The sequence below is a fragment of the Canis aureus genome, chromosome 36 (genome assembly GCF_053574225.1).
Source record: "Canis aureus isolate CA01 chromosome 36, VMU_Caureus_v.1.0, whole genome shotgun sequence".
In the NCBI taxonomy this organism is placed as follows: Eukaryota; Metazoa; Chordata; class Mammalia; order Carnivora; family Canidae; genus Canis; species Canis aureus.
In genome coordinates, this window is record NC_135646.1 from 18,778,112 (window position 1) to 18,792,369 (window position 14,258).

Genomic DNA, 14,258 nt, shown 5'->3' on the forward strand with positions numbered 1-14,258 from the left:
AGCACAAGCAACAAAAGTAAAAAGGAACAAGTAAAACTACATTAAAATAAAGGCTTTTATACAGAAAAAAAAAATCAACAAAATGAAAAGGCGACAGAATGAAATATCTGCAAATCATATATCCAATAAGAGGTTAATATTCAAGCTATATAAGGAACTCCTACAAATCAAGAGCAAAACCACAAACTGGACAAAAAATAGGTATAGAAATTGAATATACATTTTTCCAAAGAAAATACACAAATGGCCAAAAGGTACACAAAAAGATGCTCAACACAACACTAATCATCAAGGAAAGGCAAATCAAAACTACAATGATATATTACCTCACACCTGCTAGAATGGCTACCATAAAGAAAAAAACAAGTGTTGGCGAAGATGTGGAGAAAGGGAACCTTTGTACACTGTTGCTGAGAATGTAAATTAGTATACCCACTATGGGAAGGAGGATGGAGGTTCCTCAAAAAGTTAAAAATAGAACTACCAAATGAGGGCAGCCCGTGGGCTCAGCAGTTTAGCACTACCTTCAGCTCAGGGCGTAATCCTGGAGACCCGGGATCGAGTCCCGCGTCAGGCTCCCTGCATGGAGCCTGCTTCTCCCTCTGCCTGTGTCTCTGCCTCTCTCTCTCTCTCTCTCTCTCTCTCTGTGTCTCTCATGAATAAATAATCTTAAAAAAAAAAAAACTGCCAAAAGATCCAGCATTCCCACTTCTGTGTATATACACAAAGAAAATGAAACCACTATCTCAAAGAGGTATCTGCACTCACATGTTTACTGCAACATTATTCACAACAGCCAAGATAAGGAAATAACCTGTGTTCATCTAAAGATGAATAAAGAAAATGTCCTTCTCTCTCTCTGTCTCTCTCTCTCACACACACACACACACACACACACACACACACACACAGGAATACTATTCAGCCATGAGAAAGAAGGAATTCCTGCCATTTGCAACAACATGAGTGGACCTGGAGGGCATTATGCTTAGTGAAATAAGTTAGAGAGAGATGTATACTGTCTGATCTCACTTAAATGTGAAATTTAAAATAGTCAAACTCGTAAAAACAGAGAATAGAATGGTGACTGCCAAATGCTGTACAGTAAGGGAAGTGGGAAGGTACCAGTCAAATGGTACAAACTTCTAGTTCTAAAATGAATTAAGTTCTGAGAATCTAAAGTACACCATGGTGATTACAGTTAAAATATCATATACTTGAAAGTTGCTAAAAGAGTAAATCTTAAATGTGCTCATTGCTGCCTCCGAGAAAACAGTAAGTATGTGACATGATAGGGGTATGATCCTATTGTGGCAATCATTTCACAACATATACACGTATCAAGTCATCAAGTGTACACCTTAAACTTACAAATGTTATATATCAATTATATCTCAATAAAGCTGGGGGAAAGAGCCACACTCACTTTAAGAAATCTGTACAAGGCACTGTTTCCCAAACAGTAGAAAATAATAGAAAACACTAGAGGAATAAGTTCTAGGATGCACCTCCAGCTATATACATAACAAAATCACCAAATTGCCCCACACAGAGCAGATGTATCTAAAACAATTAGAGATGTGAGAATAAACAGAATGCAACCACTGGAAACTCTTAATCTGAGAAACACACCATCTTATTATGCTATGATCAGGAAATCAGCATATAATTACTGATGAACCTAGAACCCCATCATACTTAGTGAATGTGAATCATCCAAAAAGTGTATGTACCACATCTTAGCACTCAATACTCATGAACCTAGTAAATGGACAATGCAACAAAGCCACAGAAACACCTAATGTTCCCACACTATTCTGGCCAGTACAAACCACAGCTAGAACAGAAATGTAATCCCCCATTCATTTCCCCATTCAACTATCAAATGAATATATCATTTTATAACTACCAAAGCAATAACTGTCTCAGGCAAAAATCATAAGTGTATATGAAAAGTAATGTGAGAAAATCATTTAAAAAGGGAAAAAAAGTACCTTTACATTAACAGACATATGATATGATAAATGCAGCTGAAACAAGCAGACAAATTTAACATCCCCAATAATGGCACACACTCCTAATATATAATGCACTATGCTGAGAACCTATTATCACCACTTGCTGCCTAATATACAACAATGCATAACTAAATGTTATCACAGGGAAACAATCAGAAAAACCCAAATTGAAGGACAACCTAAAGAAAAAAAAAAGCAAAACAAAACACTGGCATATACCCTTAGAAAATGTCCATGTGTTGAAAATATAGAAAAGTAAGGAATTGTTCTAGATTAAGAACATGACATGTCATGACATGACAAATAAATATAATAAAAAATACCAAACAGGATCCTAGATTGGAAGAAGAAAAGAATTCTGCTAAAATAGATATTACTGGTACAGTTGGCAGAAGTTGGAGTTCAGTCAACAGAGAGGCAAGAAGCTAGGAAGATGTGTAAATACAATTCATAAGTCAAAAGCAACATACTGTTGCACAGAGAAATCCAGACATGTGCAGAGGGCCTCCTTTTAGTATTCAGCAAAATATTGATTGATCAATACATGCATAAGAGAAAACTATCCAGGGGTGCAGAGAGAATCAACCAAGAGGATTATAATGAAGAGTGCCTGGTCCTCATACAAGTTAGGGAATAGTGTGTGGTCCTACCAGCCAAAATGGAAAAGCTCTCAATTCACGGGGCACTGGTTATACAAAGAGAAGTTGCCTTCTGAGTACTGGGGAATAATTAGCTCAGACTAAAAAACTCCACCGTTCACACCAAACAAATTATAAAAGGCACAAAAGGATCAAATAGTTTTCAAGCAACTTAACTGCATTCAAGAATAAAGCTTAAGAACAATTTATAGGATGATAAAGATCAAGTAAATTAATAATGACAAAAAGTAGTAATCAGAGATTACCAAGGTAAAAAAAAAAAGGAGGAAAATATACTGATAATGAGGAGAAAAGGTAATTGAAGCCAATCTAGAATGGACACAAATGTTAAAATTAGCAACAAGGACATTAAAATAATTATTATAGCCATATCTGTGCATTTAAAAAGGTAAGCAAAGACCTAGCCAATATAAAATGAACCAAACAACTCCCAGAAATGAAAACTATAACGTCTGAGACAAAATACATCCGATATAGACAGAAGAGGTTACAAGAACAAAAAAAGATTAATGAACTTGAAGACATAAGAACAGAATTTCTGGTTCTACAACTGAGGGCACTCGCAGCTCTCAGCACCCGGTCCAGCTTCTTTCAAAATGTCTACTGTTCACGAAATTCTCTGCAAGCTCAGCTTGGAAGGTGATCAGTCCATGCCCCCAAGTGCATATGGGCTGGTCAAAGTATACACCAATTTTGATGCTGAGCGTTATGCTCTGAACAATGAAATGGCCATCAAGACCAAAGGTGTGGATGAGGTCACCACTGCCAACATTTTGACCAACTGCAGCAATGAACAGAGAAAGGCTACTGCCTTTTGCCTACCAGAGAAGGACCAAAAAGGAACCTGCATCAGCACTGAGGTCAGCCTTGTCAGGCCACCTAGAGACCATGATTTTGGGCCTACTGAAAACACCTGCTCAGTATGATGCTTCTGAGCTGAAAACCTCCATGAAGGAAATTAACATTAGGGGGACTGATGATTCCCTCATTGAAATCATCTGCTCAAGGACCAACCAAGAACTTCAGGAAATAAAGAGTCTACAAGGAAATGTGCAAGACTGATCTGGAGAAGGACATCATTTCTGACACATCTGGTGACTTCCGCAAGCTGATGGTTGCCCTTGCAAAGGGCAGAAGAGCAGAAGATAGTCACTGATTATGAAATTCATTGATTATGAACTGACTAACCAAGATGCCTGGGATCTCTATGATGCTGAAGTGAAGAGGAAAGGAACTGATGTGCCCAAGTAGATCAGCATCATGACTGAGAGGAGTGTGGGTCACCTCCAGAAAGTATTTGAAAGATACAAGAGCTACAGCCCTAATGACATGCTGGAGAACATTAAGGAGGCGGCCAAAGGAGACCTCAAAAATGCTTCCTGAACCTGGTCCAGTGCATTCAGAACAATGCATTTTGCCAACCAAATGTATGACTCCATGAAGGGCAAGGGGACTCCATTAAAGGTGGAAACAACCCAAATATTCATCAACTGATGAATGGATAAACAAAATGTGGTCTATCCATATAATGAAATATTACCTGTCCATAGAAAGGAATGAAGTAGAGCCATATCTCATTCTATTGTGCTTCATAGATACCATTTTGGAGATTTTTTTTGTTTTTTTAGATTAAGGTTTTGTAGCAATCCTGCATCAAACATGTCAATAGGTGCCATTTTCCCAACAGCATCTGCTCACTTCATGTCTCTGTCACATTTTGGTAATTCTGACAATTTCAAATTTTATCATTTTTATTATATTTGTTATGGTAATCTGTGACCAATAATTATGACTCTCTGTAAACTCGGATGATGGTTAGAATTTTTTTAGCAATGAACTATTTTTTAAAAGTGATCTCTAAGCCTAATGTGGGGTCCAAACTCACAACCTCAGGATTCAAAGTCCCATGCTCTACCAACTGAGCCAGGCAGGCACCCTAGCAATAAAGCATTTTTAAACAAAAAGTACAATATTTTTTAGATGTAATGCTACTACACACTCAACAGACTACAGTGTAAAAATAATTTCATATGTACTGAGAAACCAAAAAATTCATTTGACTTGCTTTATTGTACTTTTTGCAGTCTTGCAGCGCTCTGGAACCAAACTCCAATGTCTCTAGGGCATGCCTGTGCTGAAACATGTTACAACATGGATTAATGCAGAAAATATTATTATATTAAGTGAAATAAGACACACAGAAAAGGACACATATTATGTTTCCATTTATATTAAATGCCCAAAATAGGCAAATAGAGACAGAAAGTAGATTTATTTTTGTCAGGCTGTGCAGGGACAGGGAAATGTGGAGTGACTAATGAGTAGAAGTTTTCTCTGAGATAATGCAAAAGTTCTGAAATTAGATTTGGTATTGGTCGCACAATTCTGTAAATATATTTAAAAACACAGAATTTTACACTTTAAAATGGTTAAAATGGTATGTTTTGTGTTATGTCAATGTTGTTTAAAATAAAACAAAACCCAAAAAAAAATCAAATAGGGTTTTTAACAAACTGATGACAACTGTTATATTTAGAAAGAGAGGAGACCAGGATCATTAGTAGCCAAAATGACTTGACCTAATTTACATATTTTGTATCAAGAGAGTCTGTATAACATCAAATAGTAGGGATCCCTGGGTGGCGCAGTGGTTTGGCGCCTGCCTTTGGCCCAGGGCGCGATCCGGGAGACCCTGGATCAAATCCCACGTCGGGCTCCCGGTGCATGGAGCCTGCTTCTCCCTCTGCCTGTGTCTCTCTCTCTCTCTCTCTCTGTGACTATCATAAATAAATAAAAATTAAAAAAAAAAATCAAATAGTATTAAAACAATTTGAATTAATCAAACTCTAATCTTTTTCTAAAAGTCATGTTAATAATACATGAGACCCAGTCTTTATTCACTTCAAGAAAAAGTTGGGATACAATGCCTTGTCATTACATGTATATAACACATCTACACTGCAAACCAAACTGCTAACATTAAGTTTATGTTATATGGAGGTTTTGCTATTTGCACATGAATAAAATTTGTAATTGTATGTGTTTCATATAAGCAAATGTGCAGAGAACAAAAACCTAGAAACTATAAATTTAACATCAATAAATTTTAATTTTTTCTTCTCTCAAAAATAGTACTATATATTAAACTAAGTTACTCAAATTCTTTTTCTGAACCCGGTCTGTTCTTCTAGAATAAAAGGTTTTAAGGGAGAAGAGAAGGGATCATTATTCAAATGCGATCTCCTGGCAGAAGACTTGTACTACATATTGAAAAGGCCTGGCATCCTTTGTTACTTCCCTTATTCAATCTTGTTTTGTAGGTTCTGGAAGTCCCTAACAATGCATCTCCTTGCCTCTATTCAAAGTCTTCAATAGATAAATGGATAAAGCCAAATAGCAGTCAGCAAGAACAACAAAAGGAAAGTACTGCCACGTTATATTTAGTCCAAACCCCACTAATTCAGAATTCAGTAAACAGAGGCTCCTCATAGCAATCAAAATGGTAGAATTAGACAACTCCATGAGTTAACAATGATTTCTAGCATGAATACTATTTCTTGAATGAAGAAAAAAATATATATGTAAAAAAATTTAATGGTAGAAAATATAATTTCAATCATTTTATTCAACAAAGGACAGGGGACACAGGCAAAAAAAAAACTGAACACAATTCCTATCTTTGCAAAATTTTAGTTTAGCAATCACAACTAAGTTTGAGTTTACTTAACTGATTTTCAAAAACAGGAGTATCTTGGGGCACCTTGGTGGCAGTCAGTTGAGCACCTGACTCTCGGTTTCAGCTCAAGTTGTGATCTCAGGGTTGTGGGATCCACCCCTGCATTGGGCTCCAATTTCAGCACACAGTCAGCTTGGGTTTCTTCCCACTCCACCACCTCTCCTACTCATGATCTTTCTAAAATAAATCTTTTTAAAAAGTAAATAAATGAAAATGGAAATATCTCCCTTACTCACTATACAAGAAGTTAGAGATCTATTAAGACATTTAATGAGCATCCACTATAGAATAAGCCATGCACAAAGTGCAAGGAAGTGAACTGCAGAATTAACTCCAAAGCATTAGCCACATGTGAAATACCACTTACAATTCTGTTGGTCACATCTATATTAAATATCCTGGATAAATGAAAAGTATTCACCAGCTTCATTTACCTGTACACACAAGTACAAACTCTTCCATTTTGGAAAACTCATTTATTTCATTACTGCCACGGATATTTTCTACAGCTTATAAGAAAAAAAGCCTTATTCTTTTTACAAATATTTATTGAATGCCTGTTTTGTCCCAGGCACTGTTCCAGATACTGACAATGAAAAAGACTCCTTTTGGGGATGCCTGGGTGGCTCAGTAGGCTAAACATCTGACTTTTGATTTTGGTTAAGGTCATGATCTCAGGGTTGTAAGACTGAGACTCCCACTGAACTTCACACTGGGGTGTAGACTGCTTAAGATTCTCTCTCTCCAGGCCCTCCCTGTCTAGTGGGAGGTGGGAAATACTTCCTGCCCTCATAGCTCACCAGCCAGGGGAGACAGAGGCAAATAAATAAGACACATTATAGGTAAAATGGTAAGTAATATTAAGAAAAATAAAGCAGGGATCCCTGAATGGCTCAGTGGTTTAGCGCCTGCCTTTAGCCCAGGGCGCGATCCTGGAGTCCCGGAATCGAGTCCCGTGTCAGGCTCCCTGCATGGAGCCTGCTTCTCCCTCTGTGTCTCTGCCTCTCTCTCTCTCTCTCTGTCTATGTCTATCATGAATAAATAAATAAAATCTTTAAAAAAAGAAAAGAAAAGAAAGCATAGAAAGAAAAGTACAAGTAAAAAAGGGAGCAAACAAAGGGCAGAAGTATGTTACAACTTTACATAGACCAAGAAGGGTCATCAAGGAAGGTGACATTTGGACCAGATGTCTCCAAAGGTGAATTCCACCGACATTTAAATAGGAATACCAGGGCACCTGGCTAGTTCAGTCAGTGGAGCATACAATTCTTGATCTCAGGGTTGTGAGGTTGATCCCCACTTGGGGCATGGAGCCTACTTAAAAAAAATGTTTTTATGGGTGCCTGGGTAGCTCAGTTAAGCAGCTGCCTTTGACTCAGGTTATGATCCCAGGGTCCTAAGATCAAGCCCCACATCTTCTCCCCCTCCCTCTGCTGCTCTCCTGCCTGTGAACATACACACACGTACTCTCTAATAAATAAATCTTTTAGGGATCCCTGGGTGGCGCAGCGGTTTGGTGCCTGTCTTTGGCCCAGGGTGTGACCAGGGAGACCCTGGATCGAATCCCACGTTGGCCTCCCGGTGCATGGAGCCTGCTTCTCCCTCTGCCTGTGTCTCTGCCTCTCTCTCTCTCTGTGTGACTATCATAAATAAATAAAAATTAAAAAAATAAAAAAATAAAAATAAGTAAATAAATCTTTTAAAAAAATTTTTAATTAAAGAAGAATTAATGCCTCTTCTCAAACCACTCCAAAAAACCAGAAAAGCGATGAAAGCTTCCAAATTCATTCTACGAAATCAGCATTATCCTGATACCAAAGCCATATTGACATCACAAAAAAAAAAAAAAGAGAGAATTTACAGACTAATATCTCTGATAAACATAGATACAAAAATCCTCAACAATATATTAGCAAACCAAATCCAACAACACGCTTAAAAAATCATTCACCACAATCAAGCGGGATTAATTCCTGGGATGTAAGGGTGGTTCAATATTTGCGAAAAATCAACAAAATACATCACTTCAAGAGAAAAGATAGAAACTATATGATTATTTCAACAGACACAGAAAAAGCATCTGACAAAGTACAATATCAATTCATGATAAAAACACTCAACACACACACACACCAAAAAAAAAAAAACACTCAACAAAGTAGGTCTGGAGGGAACATATCTCAACATAATAAAGTCCTTAAATGAAAAATCCAAAGCTAACATCATCCTCAACTGTGAAACACTAACAGCTTTTCAAAAACAAGGTAAGGATGTCCACTCTCACCATTTTTATTCAACATAGTACTGGAAGTCTTAGCCTCAGCAATCAGACAACAAAAAAAGAAATAAAAGGCATCCAAACTAGTGAAAAAAGATCCCTCACTATTTGCAGATGACTTTCACTGTTTGTATCCTGTTATCTGATACTATATGTAGAAAACCCTAAGAACTCTACCAAAAAATTGCTATAACTAATAAATGAAATCAGTTCAGTTGCAGATTATAACATCAAAATACAGAAATCTGTTACATATTTATATACCAAGAATGAAGCAGAAATAGAAATTAAGAAAACAATCCCATACAATTACTAAGCTAAAAGATGTCCTACTGAATGGGAAAAGATATTTGCAAATGATATATTCAATAAAGGGTTAATATCCAAACTAGACAAGGAACTTATACAAATCAACACCAAAAAAAAAAAAAAACAACAAATAATCCAAGTGAAAAATGGGCAGTTGATGTGAACAGACATTTCTCCAAAAAAGATGGCCAACAGATACACGAAGAGATGCTCAACATCACTAATCATCAAATGTAAATTTTGAAATGTAAATCAAAACCATACTGAGATATCACCTCATACCTAATCAGAATAGCTAAAATCAATTAATACAAGAAACAACAGTGTTGGCAAGGATGTGGAGAAAAGGGAACTCTTGTACACTGTTGGTGGGACTGCAAACTGGTTTAGACACTGTGGAAAACAGTATGGAGATTCCTCAAAAAACTAAGAATAGAATTACCATAGGATTCAGTAATTCCACTACTGCATATTTAACCAAAGAATATTAACACACTAATGCAAAAAGATATATGCACCCCTATATGTATTGCAGCATTATTTACAACCACCAAATTATGGAAGCAACACAAATGTCCATTGATAGATGAGTGGATAAAGAAGATGTGGTATGAAGTGCCTGACTGGCTCAGTCAGTAGAGCATGTGACTCAATCTCAGGGTTGTGAGTTCGAGAGGCATATTGGGCACAAAGCTCACTTAAAGAAAGAAAAATGTTGTTACTGTTGACTATTACCCATAAAAAAGAACGAAATCTTGCTCTTTCCAACAACATTGATGGAGCTAGATAGTATATCACTAAGTGAAATAAGTCAGAGAGAGACAAATATATGATTTCACTCATATGTGAAATACACTTCCTTAAATATGAATTTAAGAAACAAAACAAAATGAAGGAAGAAAAGAAACAAGCAAAAAAACTCTCTTAAATATAGAGAACAGGGACACCCCAGGGTCCTGAGATTGAGTCCCACATCGGGCTCCTTGTGGGGAGCTTGCTTCTCCCTCTGCCTGTGTCTCTGCCTCTATGTCTATCATGAATAAATAAATGAATCTTTAAAAAAATAGAACAAATGGTTACCAAAGGGGAGGTAGGTAGGAGGATGGGTGAAACAGATGAAAACGATTAAGAATACACTTATTGCGATAAGCAGTGAGTAATGTATAGAATCGTTGAATCACTACATTTTCCATGTGAAACTAATATAACATTATCTAATTAAACTGAGATTAAAAAATAATTTTTAAAAGTTTTTGGTTTTTTTGGATTGTTACAAATTTATTATTACTTATTAAGTACTACTAGCTTAATATTCCAGAAAATTTCAAATCACCCTTCAACAACCCATTCTTCCCTCCCCCACCCAAATTCTGGATAAAGAGCTCTTCAACATGCTCTCTTCTCTCTTCTGTATAAAACTATCAGATAAAGGCAAAGAATTGTGTATATCTTGGTGTAAAATGCTGCCCACGGCTGTGGAAACTATCTGCCCAAGCTCCTTTCACTGTCCAGGTCCTGAAAGGCTGTTGTTCATGAACCGTCTCTTCACGAAGTCCACCACTTGCTAGTTTATCATTCTGAGGACCAAAAACTTTCTCACAAAGTCTCAGTCTCTTGTCTCTTTTAAGAGAGAACAAGAGAGCTGCTTTTAAGTAGGTTCTTATCACCTTATTTTCCTCTTTGTTTGCAGGTTTAACATAAATTGCATTAAGTGGAAAACCAGGCTCTCCAGGAATGGAAAATTAGTGATTCCCAGGGTATAAATTTCTTTTGCACCTTGGCTTTTTGGAATCTCATAGTTTTTTTTGTTTTATTTTGATTTTTGTTTTGTTCTCTTTTTTTTTTTCAGATGTATAAACTATTTATTAATAGACAAGACCTACAGGTTTATTTTTTCTTGAACACACCAATGGTGTGACCAAGGCACCCTGTGGTCTTGGTGTGCTGGCCTCAGACATGAAGTCTCCAGTTAGTGGTGCAGCCCCCTGTTGGCCCAAATCTTCTTGTCTCTCCAGATCTTCACGAAGTTCGTTGTCCAGACCATTGGCCAGGACCTGGCTGTACTTGCCATCCTTCACACCCTCTTATCTACTCAAAACCCAGTCTGGGATCTTATACTGGCGTGGATTCTGCATAATGGTGACCACACATTTCACCTCATCCTCAGTGAGCTCTCCAGCTCTCTTGGTGAGATCAATGTCTGCTTTCCTCAACACCACATAAGCATATATTCGCCCCACACCCTTAATCGCTGTGATGGCAAAGGCTATTTTCCACCGTCCATCGATATTGGTGTTGAGTACTCGCAGAATGTACTGGAACTTCTTAGGGATCACCACAGACATGGTAGCACCCCCAGCAGCGGGATACGGGCATCCTGTGGAAGAGGGGATCTCATAGTTTTTGAAGAAGACATTGGCCTTGAAGTAAAATATGGCTTCAACTACAGTATCTGTATCTTTTGTCTCTCTGCGAGTGGGTCCTTTGAACTGACTTCTGATAGGCAACAGTGCCATGACTCCAAAGAGTCTGGTGTCAAGGTCCATAAGACAAGAGTGGTAAGCTGGCATCTTCACAGTGCCCAGGTTTCAAGCTAGACAAGAAGTAAAAGTTGTTTTGGTTTCTTTTAAGTCAAAAAAATATAAGTTGACATTTGGTCAAAAGCATAAAAAAGGTGAAAGATCCAGTAATATAACTATCTGGAGAATGAGCACTCCTGGTAAAGGGTGTGGTAAATGCAAAGTAAAAAAGTCTTGAGGGACCTTTCTCACATCCAGCTACCTTGCAGCTGCTCTTGGTTGGGGCCATCCTGCACCTTAGACAGGAAGATGGTGACCCCAAAAAAGATGAAAATGTTGCTGGAATTGATCAACTCTAAGCTCCAACTCATCATGAAAAGTGGAAAGTGCTGGGCAGCCTGGTGGCTCAGCGGTTTAATGCCGCCTTCAGCCCAGGGTGTGATCCTGGAGACCCGGGATCAAGTCCCACATTGGGATCCCTGCATTGGGCCTGCTTCTCCCTCTGCCTGTGTCTCTGTCTCTGTGTGTGTGTGTGTGTGTGTGTGTGTATGTGTGTGTGTCTATCTCCCCACACACCCGCCCCCCCCCCCGTGTCTCTCATGAATAAATAAATAAAAAATCTTAAAAAAAAAAAAAGTGGAAAGGGCCTGCTGGAGTAGAGGCTGACTCTGAAAATGATCAGACATGACAAAGTAAAACTGGTCATCCTCGTCAACAACTGCCCAGCCTTGAGGAAATGTGAAATAGAATACTACACCATGTTTGCCAAACATGGTAATAATATTAAATTGGGCAAGCATGTGGTAAATACTATAGAGTATGTACACGGGCTGTCACTGGACCCAGGTGATTCTGATATCATTAGAAGCACGCCAGAACAGACTAGTGAAAAATAATTCTCACAAAATTTTTCCTTTAATAAAAGTGGTCAGAGTTTACTTAAAAAAAAAAAAAAGGAGGGAGACTGGGTGGCTCAGTCAGTTAACTGACTGACGGATCTCTGCTCAGGTCACCATCTTGGGATCTTGATATCTAGCCCTGCAATGGGCCCCATGATGGTAGTGGAGCCTGCTTAGGATATTCTCACACTGCTCCCTCCTACAGGCCTTCGCCGCCATTTGCATGTGCACACACACATTCTCTCTAAAAAAGTCTTGAGACAGAAGTTTGCCTATTATGTTCAAGAAAAAGAGGCCAAGTGGCAGGAATAGAATAAGCAAAGGAGAAGAATTAAATTAGGAGTCAAGACTAGAAAGCTAGATCATTGATGCTTGTCAGCACTACTAAGGCCTACAAGAACTAGAGAGTTCTTATGCTGAGTGAGAAAGGAAGTCTCTGAGTGTTTTGAAATGAACATAATCTAAGATTTTTAAAAGATCACTCTAACTATTGCTATAACTGAGGGATAATGGTGGCTTGGACCAGGCTGGTAGCAGTAGAGGTGGTGGTAGTCAGATCTAGACACATGAAGATAAAGTTATCTGTTATCCAATGCAAAAGAGAAGGGTCAAGGATAGTACCAAGGTTTGGGGCTCAGGTATCAAGGGGGTTAGACTTGCCATTTATTGATACAGGAAGGAAAAGTTATGTTCAGATATTGTGACTGAATAATGCTCCCTCTCCCAAGATGAGCACATCCTAATCTCCTGGCACCTGTGAATATGTTACCTTACATAAGATGGAAAGATTATCAGAGTGGGCGCAAAGTGGGTCTTTATAAAGGAGCAGAGGATCAGAGTCAGAAGGCAACGTGACAACCCAGCAAGGGGAGCAAAGGGGAATGTGATGATGGAAGCAGGGAGAGAAAAAGATGTGAAAACAGAAGCTGAGGTTGGAGTGATGCCATTGGTGGCTTGGAATCTGAAAGAGGTTCATAAGTTAAGGAATGTGGACAGCCTTTCGAATCTGGAAAAGGCAAGGGAATTGATTCTCCCCTAGAGCCTCCAGAAAGAACATAATTCTGTGGTCCATTGTAGACTTCTGACCTCCAGAATTATAAAACAATAAATTTGTGTTGTTTTAAACTGCTGAAATTTGTGGTAATTTGTTATAACAGCAACAGAAAATTAATATAACAGTTTGAATGTTTAGAAATTAAGAATTGTCTGCAGTATCAGATTTTTTGTATTATAATAAAATCTCCTTCAAAGTTTGAAAGTAATACCATAGGACTATAAGGTTGTATACTCAAAAGATACTGTGTCAAGTTAAATAAATGTCTTCACATTTTAAACAAATGGCCTTATACACATAAGTTCAAAATAGGAGCTACAGTGGTCATAAACTAAATGATAATACAATATCTGGTGATATATCATCTGAAGACTCCTCCATGAACCTCTGGACTTTGCCAAATTTGTCACCCTGATATAAACTCTAGAAGGCCCAACTCACCTAAATCCCTCCATCTTGGCAAAATGCTGGAGAAGCTGAAAGTTACAATGGTTATGCTCTAAGTCAGTATATAATCATAAAATGGATATAAAAGAAGGAAGGTAGGTTGATTTTTTTTATTTATCAAAAGAGGGCATGAGGCATAAAAAGTTAAGAAATATCACTCTAGGGACTCCTAGGTAGCTCAGTGGTTAAGCATCTGCCTTTGGCTCAGGTGGTGTCCTCGGATCGAGTCCTGCATCAGGCTCCCCATAGGGAGCCTACTTCTCCCTCTCCCTATCTCTGTGTCTCTCATGAATGAATAAATAAAAATCTTAAAAAAAAAAAAAAAGAATATCACTCTAA

General features: G+C 38.0%; 1 protein-coding gene and 3 pseudogenes across 49 annotated transcripts in view; 1 reads left to right on the forward strand and 3 right to left on the reverse strand.

The window, feature by feature from the left end:
* The window catches only part of ABI2 (abl interactor 2), a 119,593-nt gene that overhangs the window by 95,921 nt on the left and 9,414 nt on the right, over positions 1-14,258 (reverse strand). The window lies entirely within an intron of this gene.
* On the forward strand, positions 3,231-4,171 carry LOC144305789 (annexin A2 pseudogene; annotated as a pseudogene).
* Positions 10,502-10,837, reverse strand: LOC144305756 (actin-related protein 2/3 complex subunit 3 pseudogene; annotated as a pseudogene).
* Positions 10,731-11,791, reverse strand: LOC144305755 (small ribosomal subunit protein uS13 pseudogene; annotated as a pseudogene).